The 14,492-nt window shown below is 36.1% G+C and overlaps 1 non-coding gene across 1 annotated transcript; it reads right to left on the bottom strand.

Annotated features, from left to right (window-relative positions):
- Positions 1 to 517: 517 nt before the first annotated feature.
- LOC121231350 (small nucleolar RNA R71) lies at positions 518 to 624 on the bottom strand. The gene has a single exon (XR_005929410.1). It is a non-coding gene; the product is annotated as a small nucleolar RNA R71 (small nucleolar RNA).
- Positions 625 to 14,492: the final 13,868 nt, after the last annotated feature.

Here is a 14,492-nt window from a genome sequence, read left to right as displayed (position 1 = left end):
CTATTCCCTGTAGACCCTAAGATAGAAAAAACTTTTCAAGAACGAATAAGAGAAGTTAATTAGAGAAGGACAGTAGAAATGAACCTTGAAAATTTAAATCAAAGAAATAGAGCGAACCCTGCTCAAAATCCTATCCTTATTGTTGATGATAAGTGCTTTACGACAGTATGCCATGCCAGTATTTAATGATCTTAATTCGGGTATTAGGAGACCCGGAATTGAGGCACAACAATTCGAGCTGAAGCCAGTTATGTTCTAGATGCTTCAGATAGTGGGTCAATTCAGTGGAATGCCTACCGAAGATCCTCACCTACAGTTAAGACTATTTATGGAGGTGAGAGATTCTTTCAAGTTAGCCGTAGTTCCCGAAGATGCATTACGATTGAAGCTGTTCCCATATTCACTAAGGGATAGAGCTTGAACCTGGTTGAATTCATTGCCACCAAACTCAATTTCCGCGTGGCAAGAGTTAGTAGAAAGATTCCTTATGAAGTATTTCTCGCCTAGCAAGAATGCTAAGTTTAGGAATGAGATCACTGCTTTCCAAAAAATGGATGATGAGTCCTTATATGAGGCATGGGAAAGGTATAAAAAGTTATTACGAAAGTGCCCTCATCACAGAATCGCACATTGCATCCAACTTGAGACATTTTATAATGGTCTCAATACTCACACGAGAATGATAGCGGACGCTTCTGCTAACGGTGCTCTCCTTTCTAAGTCTTATAATGAGGTTTATGAAATCATTGAGAGGATTGCCAGTAACAATTGTCAATGGCCAACCAATCGACCAGCGTCAGGAAGACGAGTTGCTAGAGTACATGAAGTAGACGCTCTCACTTCACTCGCATCTCAGGTATCATCAATATCCTCAATGTTAAAAAATTTTACTACTAATGGGTCCAACAGTTTTGCAGCGCAGCCACCAACCCAATTTGAAAATATAGCCTGTGTCTATTGTGGGAAAGGACATTTGTTTGAAAATGTCCATCAAAACCAGAATCTATGTACTACATAGGTAACCAGAACCAAAATCAAGGAAGGCAAGGACTACAATCCAATTTCTATAACCCATCGTGGTGAAACTACCCAAACTTTTCCTAGAGTAACCAAGGGGTTGGAACCAGCAATACTTACGCCCAACCTAGACTAACCCAACCTCCTAGTTTTCCCCAACAAGTTCAGAAACCAACCCAATCTGAACCATACAATGGCTTAGAAAATTTGTTGAAGGCATACATGGCCAAGAATTATGCCTTAATCCAAAGCTAAGCAGCTACATTGAAGAACCTAGAAAACCAAATGGGCCAGCTTGTAACTGAACTCAGAAATTGACTACTAGGTGCTTTACCTAGTGATATGGAGAATCCGAGGAAGGAACATTGCAAAGCGCTGACATTGAGGAGTGCAAAGATAGTGGAGCCCAACACAATTGAAGCTGAAAAAGAGCATGCTGACGCTTAAGATTTAGAGGAAGTTCAATTGAGTGTTGAAATTTCAATTTCATAAGAACCAGACTCTGCAAAACCCGACAAGGTAATTTTAGAACCAGCTAATTCTGATCAGCTAATAACTCCGTTAGATACAGAATTGCCACAAAAGACGAATCAACCAGTTCCAGTAAAGAAACCACCACCACCCTATCCTCAAAGACTTCAAAAGCAGAAGTAGGAGAGTCAATTCAAGAAGTTCCTAGACGTACTTAAGCAACTTCATATCAACATCCCATTGGTTGAAGCACTCCGAACTACGTCAAATTCATGAAGGATATCTTGTCCAGAAAACGAAGACTCAGAGAATTTGAGACTGTAGCTCTGACAAAGGAATGCAGTGCATATCTTCAAGACAAACTACCTCCAAAGTTGAAGGATCCTGGATGTTTTATCATACCTTGCAACATTGGAACAACATATTGTGGTAAGGCATTATGTGACTTAGGTGCGAGTATTAACTTGATGCCTATGTCAATATTTAGGAAGTTGGGGATTGGTGATGTTAAGCCTACTACGGTTACATTTGAATTAGCAGATTGATCCTTAGTACATCCAAAAGGAAAAATCGAGGATGTATTGGTACGTGTAGATAAATTTATCTTCCCTACTGATTTTGTTATTCTAGACTTTGAAGCAGACAAAGAAGTGCCAATTATCTTAAGAAGACCGTTCTTAGCAACCGGAAAGACCCTTATTGATGTCCAGAAGGGCTAGGTTATTATGGGTGTTTAAGATGATCAGGTAACATTTAACGTTTTTAAGTCTATGCGATTTTCTGACATAATTGATGATTGTTCTGCATTATCCGATTTAGAGGATTTAATAGTGGAGAAGGAGCTCGACCATGTTGAGGATCCGTTGGAACAAATTTTGACATCAAATCCTCCGAATGATGAAGAGGGGGATGAATACTTAGGGTTGTTAGAAGCTAATCAAAAGGGATTTAATCCGCAAACCTGTTTTGAATCTTTGGAATTAGAGAAAAGGGATTATGCCCAACCAAAAGCTTCAATTGAGGATTCACCTAAATTAGAACTCAATGTACTACCTTCACATCTAAAATATGTTTATTTAGGTAACGCTTCTACTCTGCCTGTGATTGTTTCAGCAGAATTAACTAGTGAGCAAGAAGAGAAACTCATCCTTGTATTGAAACAACTGAAAAAGGCTATCATATGGACCATAGTCGATATCCGCGGTATTAGTCCATTTGTATACATGCACAAGATTATCTTGGAAGATGGCGAAAAAGGGAAGATTGATGGACAACGAAGACTGAACCCTATCATGAAGGATGTAGTCAAGAAAGAAATCATCAAGTGGTTAGATGCGGGTATAATCTACCTCATCTCAGACAGTTCATGGGTAAGTCTGGTCCAGTGCGTGCCAAAGAAAAGAGTTATCACGGTTATTGAAAACAAGAATAACGAGTTGATAGCAATTAGAACTGTTACGGGATGGAGAATTTGCGTCGACTACTAGAAGCTGAACAAGGTGACTAGGAAAGATACTTTCCTTAGCCGTTTTTGGACCAGATACTGGATAGACTCGTAGGGCAAGACTATTACTATTTTCTCGATAGATACTCGGGGTATAATTAGATTAAAGTAGCACTGGAAGATTAACACAAGACAACATTCACCTTCCCGTATGGTACATTTGCATTTAGACCCATGCCATTTGGTTTATGTAATGCACCTGCTACATTTCAAAGATGTATGATGTCTATTTTTATTGACATGGTTGAGAAGTATTTGGAAGTTTTTATGGATGATTTTTTAAGATTTGGAGATACTTAAGACGATTGCTTAGCCAATCTAGTGAAGGTGTTAAGGCGATGCGAAGAAACAAACCTAGTACTCAACTAGGAAAAGTGCCATTTCATGGTACGAGAAGGTATTGTTCTAGGGCATCGGATAACAAGACATGGAATCAAGGTAGATAAAGCAAAGGTAGATGTTATTGAGAAACTCCCACCTTTAACATCTGTAAAGGGTGTTAGGAGCTTTTTGGGCCACGTTGGTTTCTATCGAAGATTTATCAAAGACTTCTCTAAAATTGCTAAACCTTTATGCAAGTTATTGGAGAAGGACACTATGTTCAAATTTGATGAAAAGTGCTTAAGAGCTTTCAAATATTTGAAGAGTTCGCTAGTTACGACACCCATAATCGTCACACCAAACTGGGATTTTCCATTTGAATTGATGTGCGACGCAAGTGACTTCGCGATAGGAGTTGTCATAGGTCAGTGAAGGAACAAAGTTTTTCATCCCATTTATTACGCAAGTCAAACTCTGACAGGAGCTCAACTGAAGTATACGGTAATAGAAAAAGAGTTACTTGCTATTGTGTTCGCTTTTGACAAGTTTTGATCTTATCTTGTAGATAACAAAGTGACTATCTATATGGACCACTCATTAATTAAGTACTTGGTTTCCAAGAAAGACGCTAAGCCGAGTTTGATTCGATGGGCACTTCTACTTCAAGAGTTCAATCTAGATATTCAAGATCGAAAAGGAGTAGAAAATCAAGTAGCAGACCACTTATCTAGATTAGAGCCACAAGAAAGGAACTCTTCTCTTATACCAATTCGAGAGACGTTTCCAGATGAACACATACTGAAGGTAAATCATGTCCATAAGACCCCTTGGTTTGCTAATATTGCTAACTATTTATCTTGTGGTTTGATGCCAATTGATAAGACATATCATCAAAAGAAAAAGTACAAAAGATCAAATACTCAGGAGATGCATGGCATAAGAAGAAGTACACAAGATTTTATACCAATGTCACTTAGCTTCGAGTGGGGGACACTTCGGAGGTACTTGTACTACGGCCAAAGTATTGCAAGCCGGATTCTTTTGGCCAATACTATTCAAGGACGCATATGCTTACGTAAAGAGTTGTGATCGATGTCAAAGGGTTGGAAATGTCACCAACAGAAATGAGATGCCTCGAAAAAACATCATTGAGGTAGAATTGTTCGATGTTTGGGGTATTGATTTTCTTGATCCTTTCCCTCCGTCCTTTGGTCACAAGGATATATTGGTAGCAGTAGACTATGTGTCTAAGTGGGTCGAGGCTGAAGCTTATCTGACAAATGATGCTGGGGTTGTGATGAAGTCTTTACAGAAATACGTGTTCACAAGGTTTGAAACCCCAAAAGCTATTATCAGCGATGAAAGGTCCTATTTTGTGAACAAGTGGTTGAAATGGTTATTAGAAAAACATGGAGTGAAACACAAGGTCATTTCAGCTTACTATCCACAGACGAATGGGCAAGCTGAATTGGCGAATAAGGAGATCAAAGGCATACTTGAGAAGGTAGTTTGCCCGAACTGACGACATTGGTCCAAAAGACTTGATGATGCTTTATGGGCTTACAGAACAGTATACAAGAGACCTTTAGGGATGTCACCCTATAGGTTGGTCTTTGGAAAAGCCTGCCATCTACCCCTGGAGTTAGAGCACAAAGCTTATTGGGCCCTACGATAACTCAACTTGGATCTTAAGCTTGCTAAAGAGAAACGGATGCTCCAACTCAATAAGCTAGAGGAATTTCGAATGTTCTCATACGAAAATGCCAAATTACTCTAGGAGAGACTTAAGAAATGGCATGACAAGCACATTCAAGTTCGAAAATTTGAAGCAGGTTAGCAAGTTTTTGTTATTTAATTCTAGATTAAGGTTCTTTCCAAGTAAACTAAAATCACGTTAGTCCAGTCCATTTACGATTCATCGTGTCTATCCATACGGATTTGTTGAACTCTAAGGTTAGGGAGGTAATTTTCAAGTTAATGCTTAACATCTGAAATATTACTGGGGAGAAAAGATTGAACGGAATCAAATTTCATTCATTTTATCGAATGTTTAAATTTTCTTATTTTCCTTTTAAATAAATGATTTAGGGCATATTTTTGGGAATTAGTATGTTTAAATAAATTCTTTTTAGGAGATTCGAACTTAAGCGGGACCGCTTGTGACCCCTCCAATCTTTTCTGGTGATTGATTTTAACATAATTTTTCAAGAAATTATTCCCTAAATAAAATTAAATTTTTGGTTATTCAAATAAAAGGGTCAATTTTGATCCAAGTTTTAAATTGCAACTCAATTTCAAATTTTCATTAAGTCTAGAGACTTAATTGAACTATTTTTAAAATTTAGTTGCTCTTTTTGTAAATAATATAAATTAGATGCCTCTTTTTGAAAATATTTTCAAAAGGCTTCTAGAATAAATGTTTTTAGTTTAATAAAAAAAAGATAATAATTATTAATATATAATTATATCCATTATAATATATATTAATTATTATCAACTTTATATAGAGTTAGGATTAGTGTTAATTTAATCATATTTTATTTGATAAGTTTTTTTTCAAATAATAATAATAAGATGATAATATTGAATATATAATTATATCTATTATAATTTATATATGAATTTTTATCAATTTAGCATAGAATTAGGATTATTTTTAATCATATTTCTGTCGAAACCTCTTTTTTAAAAAAAGGGAGGTCTTTTGAAACCAGGAGTCGCCACCAACCTTTTTAAGTGTGATTGGATCACCTTATAAAATATTTTCGTCTACGAAATTGTGAGAAAACGGGCTCCGGAGTCGGTTACGTACGAGGAAGGGTTAGCACCCTCGCAACGCCCAAAATTGGTACCAAATTGAATAGTTTTGTCTTAATGTCAAAAGCTTGAAAGAATTTAGAAATAAGATCTCTTTTTAAAACCGTAATAATTTGAGTTGAAAATCGAAATTCTTTCGTTCGAAAAGAGTGCGAATATCACATCCAGCATGATTGGACACGATATTCTTAAACTTTCGTAACTAAAAAATCATCTCGTGATTTACAAAATCTATTTAAAAGGATACTTTAGACATTTAAACAAACGAGAAATCGCAACGTAGCATGTTAGGGCACTATTTCCCGAATTCCTAAATACAAAAGACATTGCCTCGTTTTTAAGATTCCTTTGGATTAAATGAAATATAAAATTTAAAAAAAAAACGATGATGCATTTAACCTATTACAAAAGATCAATATTAAATTAATTAAACTACATACTTTAACATTTCATGCAAATATAATATAGAAAATGATAAATACGACATAAATCATAAAATATACATTAACATTTCATGCATATATAATCACAAATAACATGAATATACACATTATCATTTCATGTAAAATACAAAACAGCAAAATAATGAATATAACATTACCAATTATACATATATAATAATATTTCATGCGAATATATTCTTAAAATAACAACATAAATTATCCATTTTCATGCAAATGTATAACAATAAATAAGTAACATAAAAAAAACAAATAATTTATGAGATAAAATTAACATATTAAAACAATACCAAATAAATACTAAAGGGATATAAAAAATAAACAAATTAAAAAATTTGGAAAAATAAATGAGGTAAAAAATATTTAAACCAATATATAAATAATATAAAAAAGATTTTTTTAAAAAAAATATATTAGATGATATAATAATTCAATATATATTCATATAAATAATACTATATTAAATAGGTGCAAAATTTTATAATAAATTTTGGAATTTTACATAATATGCTAAATATTTAATAATGATATATATATATTACTTAATAATAATTTACAAGAATGTTTTTAAATTTTACACAATTAATGAATAATAAAATAATATATAAGTTATAATAAAATAAAAAATGTAAGGAATGATATATATAGTAAAATATATAATATATAATAAAATTTATAAATAAAATGTATAATAATATAAATAATATAATGAATAATATATAAATAATATATACACTATTTTTATATATAACTAATATTTATAGAAATAAATAATACACTTAGTATTTAAAATAAATTAAATATATAAAGAGGATTAAAATCGAATTTAATTAAAAATCTAGGGTTAATTATAAATAATAATAAAAATTGGGCCTGATTGAAAAGCACATTGAAATCTAAGGGACTCATTGGGCAATTAGCCCTAATCCCTAAAAACAACGTCGTTCTTCAGAATAGATTTTAGTGGCCATTGGGACTAAATTGAAATAAAATATAAAGGTTAAGGCCAATTTAAAATAAAAATAAAATGAAAATATAAGTTTTAAAAATGCGCAAGGATCGATTGGGCAATTTGCCCTTTAAACGAAAACACGCAGATCCTATCCGCGTCACGGGTCAACACGCGGATCCTGAGCTTTGAAACGACTCCATTTTGAAGCATATCGTTTTAAACAAAACGATGTCGTTTCTATAAGGCTATAAAAGCCAAATATCAACCCTAAAATCATTTTAAACCCAATTTAAAAAAAACAAAAAAAAATCCTCTGAAAGAGGGTTGAGAGCCGGTCCTCGGAGCTCTGTCGAGCCTCCATCCAAGGGCTTACACGCGCCTACGCGCCTCCATCAACACCGCCTCTTATGGCGGCCAGAAGCTAGAAAGCTTCGATTCTTAGCGCAAATCCATTGGGAAATTCCCCTTCTTTATATTCTTAGCAATATTTGTATGTATTCACAACGAAAACAGAAAAACAAAGTAAAAGTAAATCACCTCTGTTTCTTGATTTTTATTGTATATATGCCTGTAAAAAACCTCGTATCCTTGATAAACTGCTGTATTTTATTGTATATAAGAAAATCCATGCTTTACATCATTTTGATTCGGGCTTTTATAGCCACTGAGAATAATATTTAACATGTTTGATTTTATTCCCTGCCATATTTGTATTGCCTCTGTTGTTCTTCTTTCCTTTTTTGCAGGTACCAGCGAGAAATCCGACGATGATGAGGGTGTTGATTCGTGTGCAGATTACGGCAGTCATGGCACCGATGGAGGCGTCAATTACGGGTCACTGAAACGTCGCGAGACGAAGGGGGGTGACGTTTGGAGTTTGCGGCGCGAAGCTTTTGGAAACCCTAGGGTTTCCTGATTTAGTTTAGGCATTGGGCCTTCCTAGGCCTTATTAATTTGGGTCTAGTTCGGGTTAAAGGGCTTTTAAGTGTAATGGGTTACTGGTTAATGGGTATTCTGGTTTAGGCTAGTTGGGTTACAAGTGTATTCGAGTTTTGGGCTATCAGGCCTTTAGGCCTGTTTATTGTAAATGGACTGTAAATGGACTTTTATTATTTCCTTAATTTTTATTTTTGTTTTTATTTATTTATTTTACGGGCCCGAGCAAATTTAGGCTATTACAGCTGCCCCTCTTTGCTTATTACTGTGTAACAGGAATAGAGTAAAGATTATAAAAGCACCAAATTTGTCTGGCCTGGCCAAGTCTCGAAATCTTGATCCTCATCTTCCTCAAAGTTATTCTGATAGCTTCAAACTTGCTCCACCGTAACTCTGGAATGTCAAATCTGCTATCTTCAACTTGCTCCTTACAAACTCAGGAATGCCAAGCTGAAATCTTTGATCTACTCCTTGTCTAATATAGAGAGGCCAAATCTGTCATATTCAATCTACCTCAATGTGAGCATACAAATGTCAGATCTGTTATCTCTGATCTGCTCTCTGTTAATACAGAGACACCAAATCTGCTATCTTTGATCTGCTCTCTGTCAATACAGAGACGTCAAATCTGTTATCTTCGATCTACTCTATGACAATACAAAGACGCCAAATCTGTCATCTTCGATTTGCTCTCTGACAATACAGAGACGCCAAATCTGTTATCATCGATCTGCTCTTTGACAATACAGAGATGCCAAATCTGTCATCTTCGATTTGCTTTCTAACAATACAGAGATGCCAAATATGTTATCTTCGATCTGCTCTCTGTCAATACAGAGACGCCAAATCTGTCATCTTCGATCTACTCTCTGTCAATACAGAGGGGCCAAATCTGTCATCTTCAATCTGCTCTCTGTCAATACAGAGACGCCAAATCTGTCATCTTCGATCTGTTCTCTTTCAATACAGAGACGCCAAGTCTATTATCTTCGATTTGCTTTCTGACAATACAGAGACGCCAAATCTGTCATCATCGATCTGCTCTCTGTCAATACAGAGATGCCAAATCTATTATCTTCGATCTGCTTTCTGACAATACAGAGACGTCAAATCTGCTATCGGTGATCTACATTGTCCCTTAAAGGCGTAACCTGTAGAATGCATATGTGCTCATGCCCGATGATTAAGGTGACATGATCGAAATGAGTCAAATGCTCCTAAATAGACATATTATGATGCAAAATGTTTTGAAAATGATTCCTATTTCAGACGCCTTTATTCATTCATCCATCCGAGTTTCATGTTTTTTGAAATTTCAATCATACTCTGCTCACATGCTTTGAATCAAATTGGTCCTATTGTACCATTCTTCAAATGTTACGACCTGTTGGAGACAGTTTTCTCCTAGGATTGAATCATTTGAATTGTCCGATCATCTTTTGGACTGAAGAAAAGTTTCCTCAAGTACCTTCGATCCTCTCTCTTGGGAATTCCTCAAACAATTGTTCTGCTTTAGTTTCTTGTATTCTCTAGAGATTTCCAAAGTAATATGCAAAATTTCGTTTGTAAAAATATTTAGTTCATCAATCATTATTTCAATGCAACACACTTTATGAATAATGGAAGACAAATAATTTAATCTTGAGAATAGTTAGATAAATCATCAGAATACAATAGGAAATTAATCTGAAAACATATCTTTGAGAAGAAAAAGAATCCAAAGATAGTAAATAGGACAAAAATCAGATATCCAACATATCACAGCTTGGGCTTCTGTACACAAATTCTATGGAGACTGTTTTGAGTTTAACATGTGTTTAGAATATCCAAAGTGCTTTGTTGATGCTTTGGTATGTAACACACTCCACTTCTCGTCAAATCTGGTATGGTAAGGTCATTGTATGCTTTTTGAAATTTGAGCAGCCCTTTCGGGTTTTCAACTCAAAACCCCTTTGGTCTCAAGGTGCCCTTTGCAAGTTTTCACCTTGGCCTCTCCATTTTTTTTAAGAAGTCTCAAAGTGCCCTATGTGGCTTTTCACCTCAGCTTCCCTTCTCTTTAGACAAAGTACTTCTTGACTGAGTCTGAATTCACTGGATTCGGTAAACTTTTCCCATCCATTTCTGTCAAAATCAGTGCACCATCAGAGAAAGCCTTCTTCACAACATACGGTCCTTCCCAATTCGGCATCCATTTTTCTCTAAATTTCTTTTGTATGGGAAGAATATTTTTCAATACAAGGTCCCCTTCGTAGAATTCTCTTAGACGAACTTTCTTGTCATAAGCTCGTATCATTCACTTCTGATACATCTGACCATGATGAATAGCCCTTAGCCTCTTTTCTTCAATCAAGTTCAATTGGTCATATCACGATTGAATCCATTCTGCTTCATCCAGCTTTATTTCTGACAAAATTCGAAGAGAAGGTATTTCTACTTCAATAGGCAACACTGCCTCCATCCCATAAACCAATGAGAAAGGAGTTGCCCCAGTAGAGGTTCTAACTGACGTTCGAGAGGCAAAGAGTGCAAATGGTAATTTCTTATACCAGTCTCTGTAGGTCTCAGTCATTTTCCCTACTATCCTCTTAATATTCTTGTTGGCAGCTTCCACTACCCCATTCATTTTTGGGCGATATGGAGATGAATTATGATGTTTGATCTTGAATTGGCTGCAAACTTCCGCAATCATGCTGTTATTCAAGTTCAATGCATTGTTCGATATAATCCTCTCAAGCATTCCATACCGACAAATAATCTCCTTTTTCAAGAAATGACTTACTGCCGACTTGGTAACACTAGCATATGAAGCTGCCTCTACCCATTTTGTGAAGTAGTCAATGACCATGAAAATGAAACGATGCCCATTTGAAGCTTTTGGTGATATTGGCCCAATGACATCCATGCGCCATGGAGAAGTCATAACATGTAAGGGTGAAGGTGGTACATGAATCTTGTCCCCATATATCTGGCATTTATGACATTTCTTGGCATAGCTGATACAATCTCCTTCCATAGTAGACCAATAGTATCCAAACCTCATGATCTGCCTTGCCATTGTAAAGTCATTAGCATGTGTCCCACAAACGCCTTCATGTACTTCTTCCAAGATTTGTCTAGCTTCCACAACATTGACGCATCTCAAAAGTACTTGATCTTTCCTTCTTTTATAAAGGATATCCCCATCTAGTACATATTCGCAGGCTAACCTCCTCAAATTTCTTTTATCATTCTCAGTTACCTGTTCAGGATATTCACGATTCCTCACATATCGTAATATATCTTGATACCAAGGATGGTCATCCTTTTCCTCTTCTTCGATGTTATAGCAAAGAGCTGGAACATCAGAAATACTCATTTGAATTGGTCTAACATCCTCTTGTTTATTTGCTTTAATCATGGAAGTCAGTGTTGCTAAAGCATCTGCCATCTGATTTTCATCTCGTGGGAGATAATTGAAGGTGATATTATCAAACTCCTCAAGTAACTCCAAAACTACCTTTCGATAATGATTCAATTTGGGGTCTTTTGTCTCCCATTCACCCCTAAGCTGATAAATTACCAATGCAGAGTCTCCATACACTTTTAGGGTTCTAATTTTTCGCTCTTTGGCCGCTCGAATCCCCATGATACATGCTTCATACTCTGCCATATTATTCGTGCAGTCAAAATCCAATTTACATGTAAATGGATATGCTCACCATTTGGGGATATCAAGACTGCCCCAATTCCATTTCCTACCGCGTTGGATGTACCGTTAAAGTTCAGCTTCCAAGGATGTTCTTCAATAGTTGCCACATACATCAATTCCTCGTTAGGGAAATCAAAGCTTAATGGCTCATAATCTTCTAGAGCTCTGCTAGCCAGAAATTCTACTATCGCGCTCCCTTTTATAGCCTTTTGACTCACATAGACTATATCAAACTCTAAAAGCAGTACTTGCCACCTTGCCATTCTTCCATTTAGGGCTGTTGACTCCATCATATACTTTAATGGATCAAGTTTTGAAATTAGCCAAGTCGTATGATATAACATATATTGCCTCAACCTTCGAGTTGTCCAGATTAAAGCACAACACAATTTCTCAATTGGCGAATATCTCATCTCACACTCTGTGAATTTCTTGCTGAGGTAATATATCGCCTTCTCTTTTCTTCCCGACTCATCATGTTGGCCAAGCACACATCCCATAGAATTACTAAACACTGATAAGTATTGAATTAATGGTCTATCTGGACTAGGTGGAGATAACACTGGAGCGTTTAACAAGTATTGCTTAACCTTATCAAAAGCATTCTGGCATTCCTCATCCCAAGTACCTTAGTTGTGTTTTCTAAGGAGGCGAAATATAGGATCACATTTCTCGGTTAATTGTGAAATAAACCGAGTAATATAATTCAATCTTTCAAGAAAACCCCGAACGTCCTTTTGAGTATGTGGTGGAGGCAATTCTCGTATGGCTCTAACCTTGTCCGAGTCAACTTCTATTCCCTTTTCACTGACCACAAAGCCCAATAACTTCCCCGTCCTAGCTCTGAAGATGCACTTTGCCGGATTAAGCTTCAACTGAAACTTCCTTAATCTCAGGAACAACTTTCTCAAGACTTCAATATGCTCCGTCTCTGTTCGAGACTTAGCAATCATGTCATCAACATACACCTCAATCTCCTTGTGCATCATATCATGAAATAAGGTCACCATAGCCCTTTGGTATGTTGCCCCTGTATTCTTTAGCCCGAAGGGCATTACCTTGTAACAAAAGGTGCCCCATAATGTTATAAAGGTAGTTTTATCCATGTCCTCAGAATGTATCTTTATCTGATTGTACCCTGAGAAGCCATCCATAAAAGAAAACAACGAATATCCCGCTGTATTGTCCACCAAAGTGTCAATGTGCGGTAAAGAAAAGTTGTCCTTTGGGCTAGCTTTCTTCAGATCTCTGTAATCAACACACATTCGTACATTCCCATCCTTCTTAGAGACAGGCACAATGTTAGCCACCCATTCTAAATACTTAACCTCTTGTAAGAATCCAGCATCAAACTGCTTCTTGACTTCATCTTTTATTTTCAGCACAATATCAGGCCCCATCCTTCGCAATTTTTGTTGGAATGGCTTGCAATTTTGTCTTATGGGGAGACGATGTACCACAATATCAGTATTCAAACCAGGCATATCCTCATATGACCATGCAAAGATATCTTTGAATTCCCGTAGTAGCTCAACAAGACCTTGTCTCGTTTCCTTTGCAATATGCATCTCTATTTTCACCTCTTTTCCTTCTTCCAAGATTGCATTCTCTATTGCCTCTTTCTCACGGGGTAGGATTTGTTTCTCCTCTTGTTTCACCATTCTCAACAGATGTGGAGACACATCACAATTCCCGTTATCTTCAAAATCCTGAGGTTCTTCTACACACATGTCTTGCTCAAAAGAGAATTCAGGATTTGTAGTATCAGTGCTCATGTCATTGATATCTAGGGACCTGTGGGGTACGAAAGAATGTACAAAGAATGAATGAATTTTAAGAATGTTTATTTATGTGTTATGTATGAAATGAAAAATTTGAAAGAATTTAAAAAGGTCAAAAGAATATTGATCGGTATAAAAGAATATTCACTTGGATTGATAACAAAAGTCATGTTTTATTGAAATGCAAATATCCGAACATGAGCCTATTTTACAAACGAAATCTTATTACTCCTAGGCTCTAGAGAAACAAGAGTGTTCTGAAAATTACTCTGAAAAGTCTTTAAAAACTACAGGAAGTTCTTCTGCAATCCAATTGTTTAAAGAGCTTCCTGGTTCGTAAGGACGAATGCCCTCAAGGTTTCCTCGTTCAGATTCTTCACCCTGTACAGCATTGATGTGATAACTTCCTTTTCGAGCAACCCTCTCTCAGGGTGAATTATCCCTCATGATATAAAAGTTTGAGATATATGAGGGAACGTCATCAACTCCCATTCTACTTCTCTTCCACTTAAACACGCCCTTTTTCTGTCTTGACGCTTCTCTA

The sequence above is a fragment of the Gossypium hirsutum genome, chromosome A06 (genome assembly GCF_007990345.1).
Source record: "Gossypium hirsutum isolate 1008001.06 chromosome A06, Gossypium_hirsutum_v2.1, whole genome shotgun sequence".
In the NCBI taxonomy this organism is placed as follows: Eukaryota; Viridiplantae; Streptophyta; class Magnoliopsida; order Malvales; family Malvaceae; genus Gossypium; species Gossypium hirsutum.
The sequence above is the reverse complement of the archived record's forward strand: the minus strand, read 5'-3'. Positions and strand labels throughout refer to the sequence as shown.